Source organism: Camelina sativa, chromosome 3 (genome assembly GCF_000633955.1).
Source record: "Camelina sativa cultivar DH55 chromosome 3, Cs, whole genome shotgun sequence".
Taxonomy (NCBI): Eukaryota; Viridiplantae; Streptophyta; class Magnoliopsida; order Brassicales; family Brassicaceae; genus Camelina; species Camelina sativa.
Genome location: NC_025687.1, coordinates 24,835,856 through 24,850,158, shown reverse-complemented (window position 1 = coordinate 24,850,158; position 14,303 = coordinate 24,835,856). Strand labels below are relative to the sequence as shown.

General features: G+C 36.1%; 1 long non-coding RNA gene and 1 pseudogene across 1 annotated transcript; both read right to left on the bottom strand.

The window, feature by feature from the left end:
* Positions 1 to 14,303, bottom strand: part of LOC104779289 — a 51,805-nt pseudogene that overhangs the window by 10,440 nt on the left and 27,062 nt on the right.
* Positions 10,404 to 10,826, bottom strand: LOC109132292. Its single transcript, XR_002037566.1, has 2 exons — positions 10,795 to 10,826; positions 10,404 to 10,571 (listed from the first exon to the last, which is right to left on the bottom strand). It is a non-coding gene; the product is annotated as an uncharacterized LOC109132292 (long non-coding RNA).

Sequence of the window (14,303 nt, the reverse complement as noted above, 5' to 3'; positions counted from 1 at the left end):
TAGGATGCCTTAGCTTGATTGTAAATGATTGATAGATTTCCTTCTAGGTTGGTGTTCTTAATGCTGTCAACAGACTGAGAGGTTGAGATTATATCTAGTGCGTTTTAGCGACCGAGAGTTGTAGATAAGATGTTTGACATAAGCCAATGCTAGAGGTTTACTTGACTCTGAGTAAGAAATTAGATGAGTTTAAGTCTACTGAAAATAATGAATTGTTCTTAATGCCTGCTTGGTCATATTGCTAGTGCGACAGTGTGGTGATGTGATTAAGGTTGATTGTTGCTATTGCGAGAGTGTGGTAACAAAGTTTTAGGGGTTCATTGTCTAGGAAATAATTGCTTTAGGCATGTAAGGCATCTGTACTGGTCAAGAATGCTTAGGATTCGATTACCCCATCCTTAGGAGCTTTCGTATTTTAATTGTTTGCATTTTCTTTACTTACTTGACCACTTACCCGATCAGGTACACGATAACCTGTATCGAGTAATACCTCGAGCTGTTCATAACACATTTGCTTACTCGATCACCCCACTCGATCTTGTACCCGATTGCTTGCATCGAGTGCTTAGGTCGAGTGGTTTCTTTGTTTATATTCTTTTCTTTTATTCATTTTAGGACTGTTAGAACAAAAACCCTATCTGCTTGGCTTGACTTGTATTGTACTGATCATATCCTTCCTGCTAGCAATAGACAACCATTTGGATTGATAACCCTTTGTACTACAACTGCATAGGGAATTGATACCCTGGGTGAAAACCTGTTTATCAAATATGGTTTTGTGTGCAGCAAAGCAGATTCATCACTCTTTGTTTATCATCATAATGGTGATACTATGGTCCTTTTGCTATATGTGGATGATATCTTACTAACTGGTTCCAACTCTGCTCTTTTCAAGTCTCTAATTGCAGAGCTGAATACAAAATTTGCTATGAAGGACTTGGGAAATATTCACTACTTCTTGGGGATCCAAGCTCAGATATTCTCAAGTGGACTGTTTCTTAGTCAGCTAAGTATACAGAGGAGATTCTTCATCATGCTAGTATGTCCAACTGCAATCATGTTCATCCACCTCTACCTCTCCGTCTGGATCAAGTGTTTAAAGATAAGGGTCTCTTCTCTGAGCGAAGCTACTTCCAAAGTCTTGCAGGTAAACTTCAGTACCTGACAATCACGCGACCAGATATACAGTTTGCAGTAAACTTCATCTTCCAGCGTATGCATATGCATTGGAATAGTGACCTGTGTTGGTTTCCTACATTGACGACCTACCATTGGTTTCATACAGCGACAGTGACTATGCAGGTTGTCAAGACACATGACGGTCTACAACAAGTTTTTGCTTGTTGCTTGGTTCAAATCTAATCTCCTGGTTTGCAAAATGGCAGCCTCCAGTCTCAAGATCATCGACAGAAGCTGAATACAGAGCACATGCAGCTGTTGCATCAGAGTTAACTTGGATATATTTTGTGCTTTGAGACTCGGGAATTGTTCAAACTAAGACAGAAATCCTCTGATGTGACAATCTCTTGGCAGTTTATCTCTTTGCCATCTTCCACAATCGATCAAAGCATATTGAAGTCGACTATCATTATGTTCGTGAGAGAGTTGCCCTTGGTCTTCTTGAAGTTCAACATGTTCCAGCTGCCTTACAACTTGTAGACATCTTAACAAAGTCTCTTCCTCGGCAAGCCTTCCAACAGCTTCGCTACAAACTGAATGTTGTGCTGCCTCCCACCATCAGTTTGCGGAGGATGGGAGTCTACAACAACAAGTCCAGGACAAAAGTGTTTTGGGCTCAGGCCTAAAAAAATGACAAGCCCATTACCAAAACAGGGTCCAGCAGTACAACAAACTTGTCTCTCCCTGAAACAAGTCGACAAAATGGAAAAGCAGAGGAAGGTGACGACGAAGGTGACAAAAACACCAGCTGGAGAAGGTGGTTGAAGTTGTACTATCAAGCCGTTATGATCCTCTCTTATCATTAGAGGAGGTGTAGATGTTCAACACTTGTTATGAGATTAGTAAGGTGGTCAAAGAACCTAGAATGCTCCTCAAGGTTTTATAAATAAGAGTTCACTCTGTATTTGTAAATTCAAAGAAATATTACAGTAAAACTTCAGTCCTCAAACCCTTCTTTGTTTATTCTCAGGGTCGTGGCTAACATTCGTTCAAGAAGTAGTTAACAAAACAACAGGCTGTAACTTGTTTCTCTGGTGTTTAAAGATAGTACCAATGAAAGACGACCCACCTCCGTATAATTCATTTGAGCTACGCAAGTACTTAGTAGATGTGAACCGTCCAATCTGTCCCAAGACGCCAAGATTATCAAACAAATCAATATCCAATGAATTTATCAGAGAGACAATTACATACATATAGTTGCTTCTTTGGAACAAGTATTGGATCTTAATGCTACAGGATTTGAAGATATTGTTGGACGTCTTAAGACCTATGAAGAAAGAATTTCTGGAGAAGAAGACGAACCACAAGAAGAACAAAGCAAGCTGATGTATGCTAACAATGATGGACAAAACAATTACTCAAAATGAGATGAATACAATGGAAACTACAGAGTAAGAGGAAGAGGAGGCAGCTGGTTCTCTCGAGGCAGAGGCCACAGACGTTACAGAGGAAGAGATGCCTCGCAGATCACATTTTTTAGGTGTGATAAAATTGGTCATTATGCGAGTAGTTGCCCAAATCGTCTTCTAAAGTTGCAAGAAGCACAAGAAACAGAGAAAAAAGGCAGAGATAGCGGATGAACTTATGATGCATGAGGTGGTGTTTCTTAATGAAAAACGTTGTGTAGCAAGCAAATTTGAAACAAACATTGATGGAGAAGACGTGTGGTACCTTGACAATGGAGCTAGCAATCATATGACTATAGACAGAAGATATTTTGACACCCTTGACACAACAATTACTGGAAAATTAAGGTTTGGAGATGATTCACGCATTGATATTAGAGGAAAAGGGACTATTCCTTTCATTGACCTCTATGGGAAACCAAGGAAGATGACATATATATACTACATTCCTGGTTTAAAAAGCAATATTGTTAGTCTCGGTCAAGCTATAGAGGAAGGATGTGATATCAGACTAAAAGATGGTCACTTGACCATGAAGGACCATGATGGAAAGCTCCTTGCCAAAGCCGACATATCAGCTAATAGGTTGTACAAGGTTCGCATGGGTTTGAAAGACAACACATGTCTTTATTTTTCGGATGCAAGCAAGCAAAACAGGTGGCACGCTAGGATGGGACATGTGAGTTTCGACACTCTAAACTCCATGATACAGAGAAAACTAGTCCATTGAGCTCCAAATGACACTCTTGAGAAGATGATCTGCACCTCATGTTTACTTGGTAAACAAACTAGACATGTTTTTCCGCAGGCAACCACATATAGAGTAACGAAGAAACTTGAACTTATAGATGGTGATCTATGTGGACAGATTACACTAAGTACAAGTGCTGGAAACCGATATGTTTTTGTTCTCATAGACGATTTCTCAAGATACATGTGGACAATTCTATTGACAGAGACGGGAGAAGCTTTTCAAAATTTCATAAACTTTAAATCGATGGTAGAGAAGGAATCAGATAAAAACAAACCTTGAGAACAGACAGAGGAGGAGAATTTGTGTCATATGAGTTCAATAGTTTTTGTGAAGAACATGGGATAAGAAGACATCTCACAGCACCTTATACTCCACAACAGAATGGAGTAGTGGAGAGACGAAACAGAACATTAATGGAGATGGCGAGAAGCATTTTAAACCACATGTATATGCCTAATTACATGTGGTGAGAAGCAGTTAGACACTCAACTTACCTGTTAAATAGAGTGGTGACTCTAGCTCTTAAGGATATGACTCCATATGAGATGTTTTGAGACAAGAAATCAAGTAAAGACCATATCCGGGTTTTTGGTTGTATTGGGTACGCAAAGGTGGACAGTCATCATCTTAAGAAGTTAGACGACAGAACACGGATCCTAGTTCATCTAGGAACAGAACCAGGCTCTAAAGCCTATCGATTTCTTGATCCGCAAACAAAGAAGATCGTTGTGAGCAGAGATGTTAACTTCTATGAATCAAAGGGATGTAATTGGAATGTTGAGAATAGCATGAGAGATGGTAATGGTGTTTTTGACTTTACGTTTGCTGTGTTTAGTAATAGTGGATTTCAAGAAGATGAAGAAGGTTTCAAGAGCAAACAAAGTCTTGATATTGGAGAAGAATTAGAAGTTACAGTAAATAAAGAAGTGGAGAATGTAAAGGTCAATGAATCTGATGGTGTGATACAAACATATACATCTCCAATAGCTTTAAGGAGATCACAAAGGGAGAAACATATGCCAAAATACTTAGAGGACTATGTTTTACTTGCTGAAGAAGAAGGTGAGATGTTATTGTTAAGTCTAAACAACGAACCAAGAAACTTTGGTGAAGCAAAGGAGTCAAAAGAATGGGTACATGCTTTTAAGGAGGAAGTTGGATCAATTGAGAAGCTAAAAGACTTGGGACCTTGTTGATTTACCAGATGGAGCAAAGCCAATTGGGCTCAAATGGGTCTTTAAACTCAAAAGAAATTCGGATGGAAGCATCAACAAACACATATCAAGACTTTTTGCAAAGGGTTATGTGCAACAGTACGGGTTATGTGCAACATGTTTGGGAAATCCATCATCTCGACGTCAAAATTTCGTTTCTTCATGGAGAGCTAAAAGAAACAGTGTATGTCTCGCAACCAGAAGGATTCGAGAAGACAGGAAGAGAAGACAAAGTTTACAGACTTAACAAAGCTCTCTATGGATTACGACAATCACCACGAGCCTGGAACAACAATTTGAATAAAATTCTCTTAGACTTGAGCTTCTTTAAGTGCACCAAGGAACCGTCTGTGTATCGAAAAGAGGTTGGAAGAAATGTTTTGATCGTTGGTGTTTATGTCGATGACCTTTTTGTGACAGGGACAAGCTTGGATGTTATTAACAATTTCAAGAAGGAGATGGGATCAAAGTTTGAGATGAGTGACCTTGGAAGATTGACTTATTACATAGGAATTGAAGTTGTTCAGCATCAAGGAGGGATAACGCTGAATCAAGCACGTGATGCTCAGAAAATTCTCGAAGATGCAAAGATGGATAAGTGTAATCCGGTACACACACCCATGGAGCTTGGTTTAAAACTCTCAAAATCATGAGAGAGAGATTGACGCAACGGTGTACAAAAAACATGTAGGATGTCTTCGTTATCTGCTTCACACAAGACCAGACTTGTCTTATTGTGTAGGAATTCTGAGTAGGTACATGCAAAGTCCAAGAGAATCTCACGGTGCAGCGATGAAGTAGTGTCTAAGGTACTTAAGGGGAACTACAACACTTGGTCTAGAGTTTGGTAGAACAAAGATACCAAAGCTTATAGGATATAGCGATAGTAGTCATGTCGATGAAGATGATGGCAAGAGTACCTCTGGACACATCTTTTATCTAGGAGGAAGTCTGATTTCTTGGTGTTCACAAAAACAGGATGTTGTAACTTTGTTTCGTGTGAGGCCGAGTTTATGGCCGGAACAGAGGCTGCAAAACAAGCCATTTGGTTACAAGAGCTGCTTTGTGAAATCACCAGAGCTCCAAGCGAAATAGTCACAATACGTATCGACAACAGGTCTGCAATTGTTTTGACGACAAATCATGTGTTTCATGGCCGGAGCAAACACATACATAGGCAATATCATATTTTTAGAGAATGTGTTGAAAAGGGCCAAATTGAGGTTGAGCATGTTCCTGGGAGTGAGCAAAAGGCAGACATACTAACAAAGGCACTTGGAAGAATAAAGTTCAAAGAGATGAGAGATCTCATTGGTGTTCAAGATTTGAAGAAAGAAGAGTTCAAGCTTAAAGGGGAGAATGTTGAATTAAGTTTGAAGAGGACTTGAAGACTTAGGTTGTCCTAAACCTATTTGGACTAGGATTCCTAGAGAGATTAGGATTGGTGGATGTTTAGGAGTTATCTAAACATATATTACCAAATAGGATTAGGACTAGTTGGTTTTGATTTTATATATAAAGGGATGCAGGTGTTGCAGATAAACATGAGAGAGTTTTGTGTGAGAGATTTGGGAGAGATTGAGAGCTTAAGTTATGACAACCCGTCCCGTGGATCCCACTAGCTACCCGCTAGCTTGCCCCCATAAGCCCCAAGCTGGCCCTGCAGGGCATCAATGATAACCCCTCACTGTGGAAAGGAACTACTCATCAATTGGTGACAGCTTATACTGTGGGAAGGTTGTTAAAAGGTGGGGACCAGGGGTAGAGGAACGCCTGGCACACCAATAACCTACTGTTGATTTGGATATCCACAGTGAGGGGTTAGGATCGATGCTCTGCAGAGCCAGCTTGGAGCCTATGGGGGCAAGCTAGCGGTGGCTAGTGGGATCCACGGGACGGGTTGTCACATAAGTTTTGAGAGATTTTCTTAAGCTAAATAAAGTGAGTTATACTTTAAACAATCTTGTCTTTAGATCAAACATACACACACTATAAAGCGTACCCGGTTGTAATTCGAGGACGATTTGTGTAATACTCTCTTCTGAGGCCTCATGTTGTGGCAGCATGCACAGATGTAGGAAGTGCCGGATAAAACAGAGCGGCATGATTGGTTTCATCCGTCCCTTGAGTCCAGTTTCAATCACTTTTTCAGCATCATGTAGCTCCATAACTTGGGGAAACTTAGGGTTGTCGAACTGCCTCGACAGCAGACAAACAAATTCAATAGACAAATCTAAAAAGTATCAAAATATGTCAAAAAAGATAAAACAACCAAGGCTTAATTATACCAGAGATTTGTATACTTTCTCCTCCAAGCTTCTGCTTTTCTTAAGCGAATTTAAGTCTATTGTCTTGAGATCAACTAAAACGGTTGTCTTGTAAGCCAGAGAGAGGCAACAAATGGCCAACATTGCATTATCTTCCTTCATCTTTTCTTTCTTTTTCTGCCATAAAATTTCAAAATGACTAATTAGTCATTACATTATTACAGCAACAATTTTAGTCATTAAAAAAAATCATAGTTGAGGAACAAAAATAGAATCTTTTGAAATATGAGAGACGATCGAACATGTTTATTTAATTGTGAAAAAAAAAAAAAAGTACAAAGTCCTCCTCAACACTTGCAACATTACAAAGTTACTTGAAGCAAAGCATTGAGACACGTCAAAACTAAAGATTTTCGAACAAAACTCACTTCGATGATTACGTCCAAAGCTTCTTTTGTCTCATACGCTTATTATTACGGTTGCTACTGTATCCATCATCGGGCATGTACTCCCACTCTTGGTTAAAGTACTTGTCAACCTCTTCATATCCAAGAGGATTGTACGGGTCAAAACACATTTTTTGCATAGTGAGTATTAATTTATGAACCTCTCTCAAAACTAAAGAAACAAATCGAAAACGTACAGAAATGTAATGAGAGAAGAAGATAGCTCGAAACAACTTTATATAGAAGCACTGCCGTGCCTGGTCTGTATTGAAAAGGGCATTTGTCCAAGGCCACAAAATAATAAAAAATTGTAAATCTTTTTAATTAGGTTATGTATTTAGTTTGAAAATGTGTTTATGCTTTTTATTTTAAAATTTATGATATTTTGTTTGTTATTAATTCTTCTTATTTCATATTTCTTAATCTTTTGTTTGTATTAATAGAGTATTATATAATGTATTAGATGTTTGAAATTAAAATGAAAAACCACATGAAAGTTGAGAATTTGTATTAAAATTTTATAAGAAAGGATATTTAATGAACTAACAAAATGCTAATGTGACAATAAAAAGTAGATTATATGATATATGAGAGTCTATTTTATTTGTTATAAAAACACATACGTAAAAATATTTTACTTATATTTTGTTCATATTTTGCATATATTTTGCTTATTTTTTTGTTAATATATATTCAACATTTCAATAAAATAAAAATGACTAATTTGTTGCTATATATAAATAATCACACCTATAGTTCATAATTATATCGAATTTAATGTAAACTATTTTCAATGTATCAAACAATCAAATAATTTTTATATATAATGATTTTATCATAGTCATACAATAATATAAATATATAAAAAATAATAATACATATTATCTACGTATTGCATTGGTAACCATCTAATAAAAAAATATTGAGAAGGATTTATGCCAAGCGGAAAAAGGAACGACTGTAGTTGGAGATGAAGTTTTTGATCGTTCAAATGGTCTCCTACATAGATACACCAAAGTGATAAGTTGGCGTACGTTACTTTTTTCTTGAAACTGGATGATCACTTATATGTAATTAAAAATAATAATAAGTGGATTGGTTACATAGAAACCCCACTCTTCAAATGATATTTATGTTAGTAAATAATTGAGACACTGTTATATCTCTAAACTCTGATGAGTTTTGCTTTATGTAAATAAATAAATAACAAATGATCTTGTTTGAATATTATATCTCTCTGCCATTCTTCTTTTTTTCTTTGTGATTACAAAACTTTCTTGTGTCCCAAGGCACTCTTAAAGTTTCGTATCGAGTTTTACATGATATGATCCTCACATCTAATAAACCATATACGTCAGTGTTTTTTTAGTCATCAATTGGATTATATATATATATAACTTATAATACTCAAAGATCATACATACTTTTGGATTTTGATCTTTACCTTTTTTTCATAATGGGGGTGTAATTGTTTCCTAAAACATCTACCTATTAATATATTATTTAAATACCATGTGATATTCTCTTTCAAAGTTTGTGAATAGTTTTTTCGACTCAATAACGAAAAAGGTAGATTTTGATACACATCATTTGCCTAAGGAGAACCCCATAGTAGCATATAGTTTTAAGGGTATAAGTATATTGATCAGGGACAGAGCCGTGCCTATGTAGGCAAAAAAGAAACTTTGGCGTACGGCCTTCAATTTTTGTTTCTAATCATATAAGCTTAACTTGAGAAACATAATGCTTTTAAATTAATAGCACCACAAAGTTTTTACTAGAAAGAAAGAAAAGAAACAAATTATAACTTAAAGCTAAAATCAAAATAACAAATTAGGATAAAAATTTTATTTATTTATTATTCCTAATGTCAAACTTAAGCGTGTTTCTTTCTTTTCATTGTTTTTGCAATCCTCTAGCACAATTAACATCTTTGATATCATTATATTTTGCTATTTGTGTTATGTTTTATAACTAATATTTTAGTTTTTGACTCTACTCTTTTAAAGGTGATATTAGTTACCATTAATTTTTTGTTTTTTTTTTATATGAGTTAAAGTGTTTTTTTCTTACCGTCTCTGGCCTCCATGACCCTCTGCACGGGTCTGATCAGGGACAATATTAAAAGTACGTACGTACGTAATGTTATTTGTTTTTGCTCTCACAGTGCTCGATCCTCAAGTTCATTTTACTTTAATAAATAATCCGAACTCATATATAAGGAAATGAAAGAAAAATAGTCTTAGCGGTTTGTTTTAGTCATCGGTCAAGACCACTTCATCGTCGGTCGAGCTATATTAATCTCCTATAATTTGTAATAAATTATAAGATTAAAATAGTAATATTAAAGACAACAAGAGTTAACTTAATACAGATTTGATGATTGCGTATAACTTCTGATAAAGACACATCTTCTTTTTATTGGGGAATATAATTTACCAAACACTAGAAACAACGATCAGGAAATGAGAATATGTCTCATGAAAAAAAACCATAAAATGAATGATAACAAAAGCAGAGAACCAAGAATGTAAAATATATGTCACTCGGATCAATATATATCTCTACTCCATCATCTCCTTCATAACTTCTTTATCTTCTCGGAGAGCTCTTCCAACTTCACTTTCTTACCGTTGAGCTTCTTCTTGATATCTTCAGTGGCGCCAACATCAGGTCGACCATGAAGTTGCAAGTACTCCGTCCAGAGCTTCCGAATCTCATCTATCATCTCCGACATCTCACGACCCACCTCTTCAGAACGAGTAGACACACTAGTGTTTCGACATTAGCCATTTTTGCCACAAAAATTTCAAATGAAAAATGAAGAAGTTAATGGAATTAATTTATAGATCAACTGCGATATATATTGTAGAAGAGTTTTCTATGAGTTGGAATGTAGAACCTCTTCTAAATATCTCTATTTAAATAGCTGAGAAAAAGGTGAATTTGTTTTGAGTTGCGTACTTAAATCTTATCTACGCGACTAACACAACAAACTTACTACTTCTCTAGTTCTCTTAAATGTTCGACGTACAAACAAATGAAATAAAATTTTAGTCTTAGCTAGCACCCACTTCATCGGTCAAGACCGTTTCAATGTCATCGTGATTTGTAATAGATAAAACTTGTAGGAATAAACAACATATAGACGCATATTTCCTTTATTTATTCAGCATCTTTAGTATTCACATAACTATTGAAAAAAAAAAAAGATATAGGGATGCTCTGCAACAAAATCATGGATTCAAGAGTTTATTTGAAGGCCCAGCTTCAGTAAGAGCAAAATAGCTTGTAGTTGCAATCTGCAATCATATTATTGAGATGAACCGAAACTAAAATTCTGACCAGCTTTGGACTTAAAAAAGTATTATAAATGCTCTATAACTGCTGAAAAAAAAAAATGCTCTATAACTTTGACTAAGAATGCCCGATGCTTCATGCTTAACAATAATAAAAAATCTTGAATCCTAAATACAAAGTCACCAGCAGCGGCAAATGTACATAAATTGGAACTGATTAGCTAACCTGTCTGCCAAGAGATGGAACTTTTAGAAGAAAATAAATCAATAATATAACTAAAAGGAATTAACATACTAGTTACTTCTACAGTATCAAAAGAAAAAGAGAAAGGTCTGATGGCCAACAATAACTAACTAGAGCCGCCATATTGATGCTACTTGAGTCCAGAGAAGGACATGATGTAGATAAATTAAATTAGGTAAGCAGAATTTCCAAATAAAGATATAAATCCTAGGTACGTCACTAGCTGACTACAAAGGGAGAAAATTAGATCCACAAAGGCTAACCTGTTGAGCTTTAGTTTCTGATATATGCTTGCATCTGAAAATATTAGCATAGAACCTTGGTCCAAGGGATAATGCCATTTGCCCAAAAGAATTTCCAAACAATGGGTCAGTATCTATAAAGGTCACCAAGGGTTAATCGGGTCAACCTGTCACTGGCAATAGCTTTAGACCTTGACTGTTCAATTATTTTTTAGAAATGAGTGTTCAATGAGCGAAGTAGCATAAACATCTATGTACAAGAAAAACAATTAAGAAGTAGGCCAAGGGTCCTAAACTTTTGCAAGGCAGAAATTATGATTACCTTGTCTAGGAAAAACTGGAAGTAAACTGGTTTTAGAAGGTTTCCAAGGACCGGAATGCTACTGCTACGGATTTTATTTATTCCATAGACGTACCTACAAGAAAGATGAAAATGCATGTTAGGTGTTTAATTTTTTTACGAGCCACAAAAAATGGTTACAGCCCAATTAGATCTTACTTAGACTGGTCACCCTCACTCTTAAGAGTGTCCCAGGGGACAAGTAACATGTTTGCCATTTCTGTGTCAAATTTAGTTTCTAGTCCATGAACTAGTGTCACCAATGCTTTCATTATGACGGACGAAAATTCATCCTGCACAACAAAACAATTTAAGAAGAATCCAAATTATGTAACATATCTGGGAAAAATATAAGTCCTTCACGTCAACATACCTGGACCTCTGACATGTCTACACCGTCAGCGAACTGCGGGTCAATAATTGTTGAGACTTCTTCTGCCAGATCACCAGACTGCAAGAAAAAAAAATCATAAACAAAAGAATTCTTGCGAAGTGCCAGTTGTTGTTCTTATCAATTCTTACGGACATCGGCACACATCTTAAAATTTTCAGATAGACGCTGTAGATCGTATCGTTGAACAGCAAGGGTAATATGGATTCTATAATAGTTGCAAACCTTTCACAACATTGCTTAAAATGCATTTTAGTAAGGTCACATGACAAAAACATCAAGAAACTATCTTAAAATCAGATAAGAACAATATAATTCAATCCTTAAAAACACCCCGTTTCAAGTAAGGCCTACAGCCAGTTATCACGTAAATACTGGAGGTGTCAAAAGTGAAACAAGCTTACTGTTTTGTGGCAATACTCAGCAGAATTAACTATGTAACATATCATCCTTTCATCTTTGTCCGAGACCTGTATAGTATAAGTAGAAAAAGATAAATCGAATAGCACACATGGGAAACATGAAGCAGGCAGCTAGTCGCAGCACCTTTATCTGTCCGTCCATGCCTGTGGCTGCGTCAACAATACTGTTGCCTCCTTTTCGGAGCTTGAAAAATAGCTTCGTAGCATAGGCCTTCAGAACTCGTTGAAAGACCTGAAAAGAGGAGACCCTTTCAAAAGAATGAACTCAAAAGCTCTATTCATGTAACTATGGGACCGTGTTAGAGCATTTAAAGTGGCCGGCAAATATTATTTAAGTGTATGCCCTTTCCTTGTCGAAATGTAGGCGAATTAAAAAGCTGATTCAACTAACAGTATTTATCCAAATTAAGAAATAAGAAAATATAATACTCCACGAACAAAGCTGGTTCTTAGACAAATTAAGACATTGCTCGAAATCACAGAACTAGTCTAAATTATATAGAAAACCCAACATTGAGCGAATTAAAAATGCACCTTGAACAAATTGAATAAAGTCTTGACTGTTTGTGACTGCACTACACCGTTTCAAGCTCTTCTCTATAGTGGAAAACAACTGCAAACAAGGAAACAGTAAACTACTTACAACTAAATTTGACTGGTCACTGAAGGTCAGAGATAATGTCATATATATATTTTGTATAAGTATTATCAAGTTCCCATTGGCCAATCTAGTAATATTGATAGTCATTAGGCACAGAAGATAGTGTGCTGAGTAAATCTTGACTCTGATATTCGGTTTCACACAACATGCGAAATCTGGTAGAACTTTTGCCGCTAGTAAAAAAAAAGTATCATCCTGGACATTACCTAACATTTCTATCCAACTCAGAAGCTACTGAAAAGTTGTGGTTCTCTGTTCCAAGTAGAGAGAAAAATGGCAATTGCTCAGTTGCGTCTCTATAAAAATAATGCAACCAACCACCCATGTCAAATTATCATAGTGGACGTAGTGAGTCAATCCACTCATTGACGATCTATATATCTGCTAAAGTAAAGACTATCAGATAACCCTACTTCAAGAATCTCGCCTATGTACTCACCTGTATGCTGCTAGACAGAATATTATTTTGACTTTTCTCCTCAATATCCCATGTTTCCTCCTGACAGAAAGAAAAACAATATTAGGAAACTCGGCAAACCTGAACATATATGGAAACTAGCCTAGGTACTCACCTGAAACGCTTATATACACAGAAATATTATATTACCTGAACAAGTTTCTCAACATATTTGGTTAAATGAGGCTTGAAGCAACAAGAGATAATTCCACGGAAGTTAAACTGCCAAGTTTCATAGTCTCAGTCTGACAGAAAATAAGGAAGCAATGCAAAAAAAGAAAGAAAAGAAAAAATCCCATCTTCTGTTTGAAATGAAATGAAGCCTAGTACATAGAACATACATTTTCCCCCAATTCTTGATTAGCAGAAAAAATGATTTCATACTTCATGCGAGTTTCAGATATATTGTGACTATTATTTCCCCCTCTACCAATATCCTTAATGTCATCTCCATTATTCCCACCACTACATGATACTATCTTAATGTCACAGATTCATGTTTTAGATAGTATCATCTGCATTACTCCAATGACATCAAAATTTAATCGTATCATAACAAGGTAATGTGATGAAAACAAAACAGGATAAAAGAATTTCTAATCATCGGAAATTTAATGAAATTTTCATGTTAGGGCAAGCATGCCTGACCAGAAGCAATTTTTCTGCATCTGGCTTCTCTGTGAGGTTGACCAGAATAGACTCTACTTGCTCCCTGAAAAAACATTAATGGAAAAACCGGAAAGTTAAGAAAGATGCATACTGTTAGATATAGTTAAGGTAATGTTCAGTTCATCAAAAACGAGGAGGCACTACATCGCACAACTGGATGCATAGTCTATAAGGCACATGCCATGAAGCAGGAAAAACCGTCCACTTTTCTTGATTTGTTTGAATTTGACAATTTAGCCAATTGTATATCTTCTTAACTTCATCCAACTTTTTCAATTCTGCCAACAATTAACCACTTAGAAACATAAA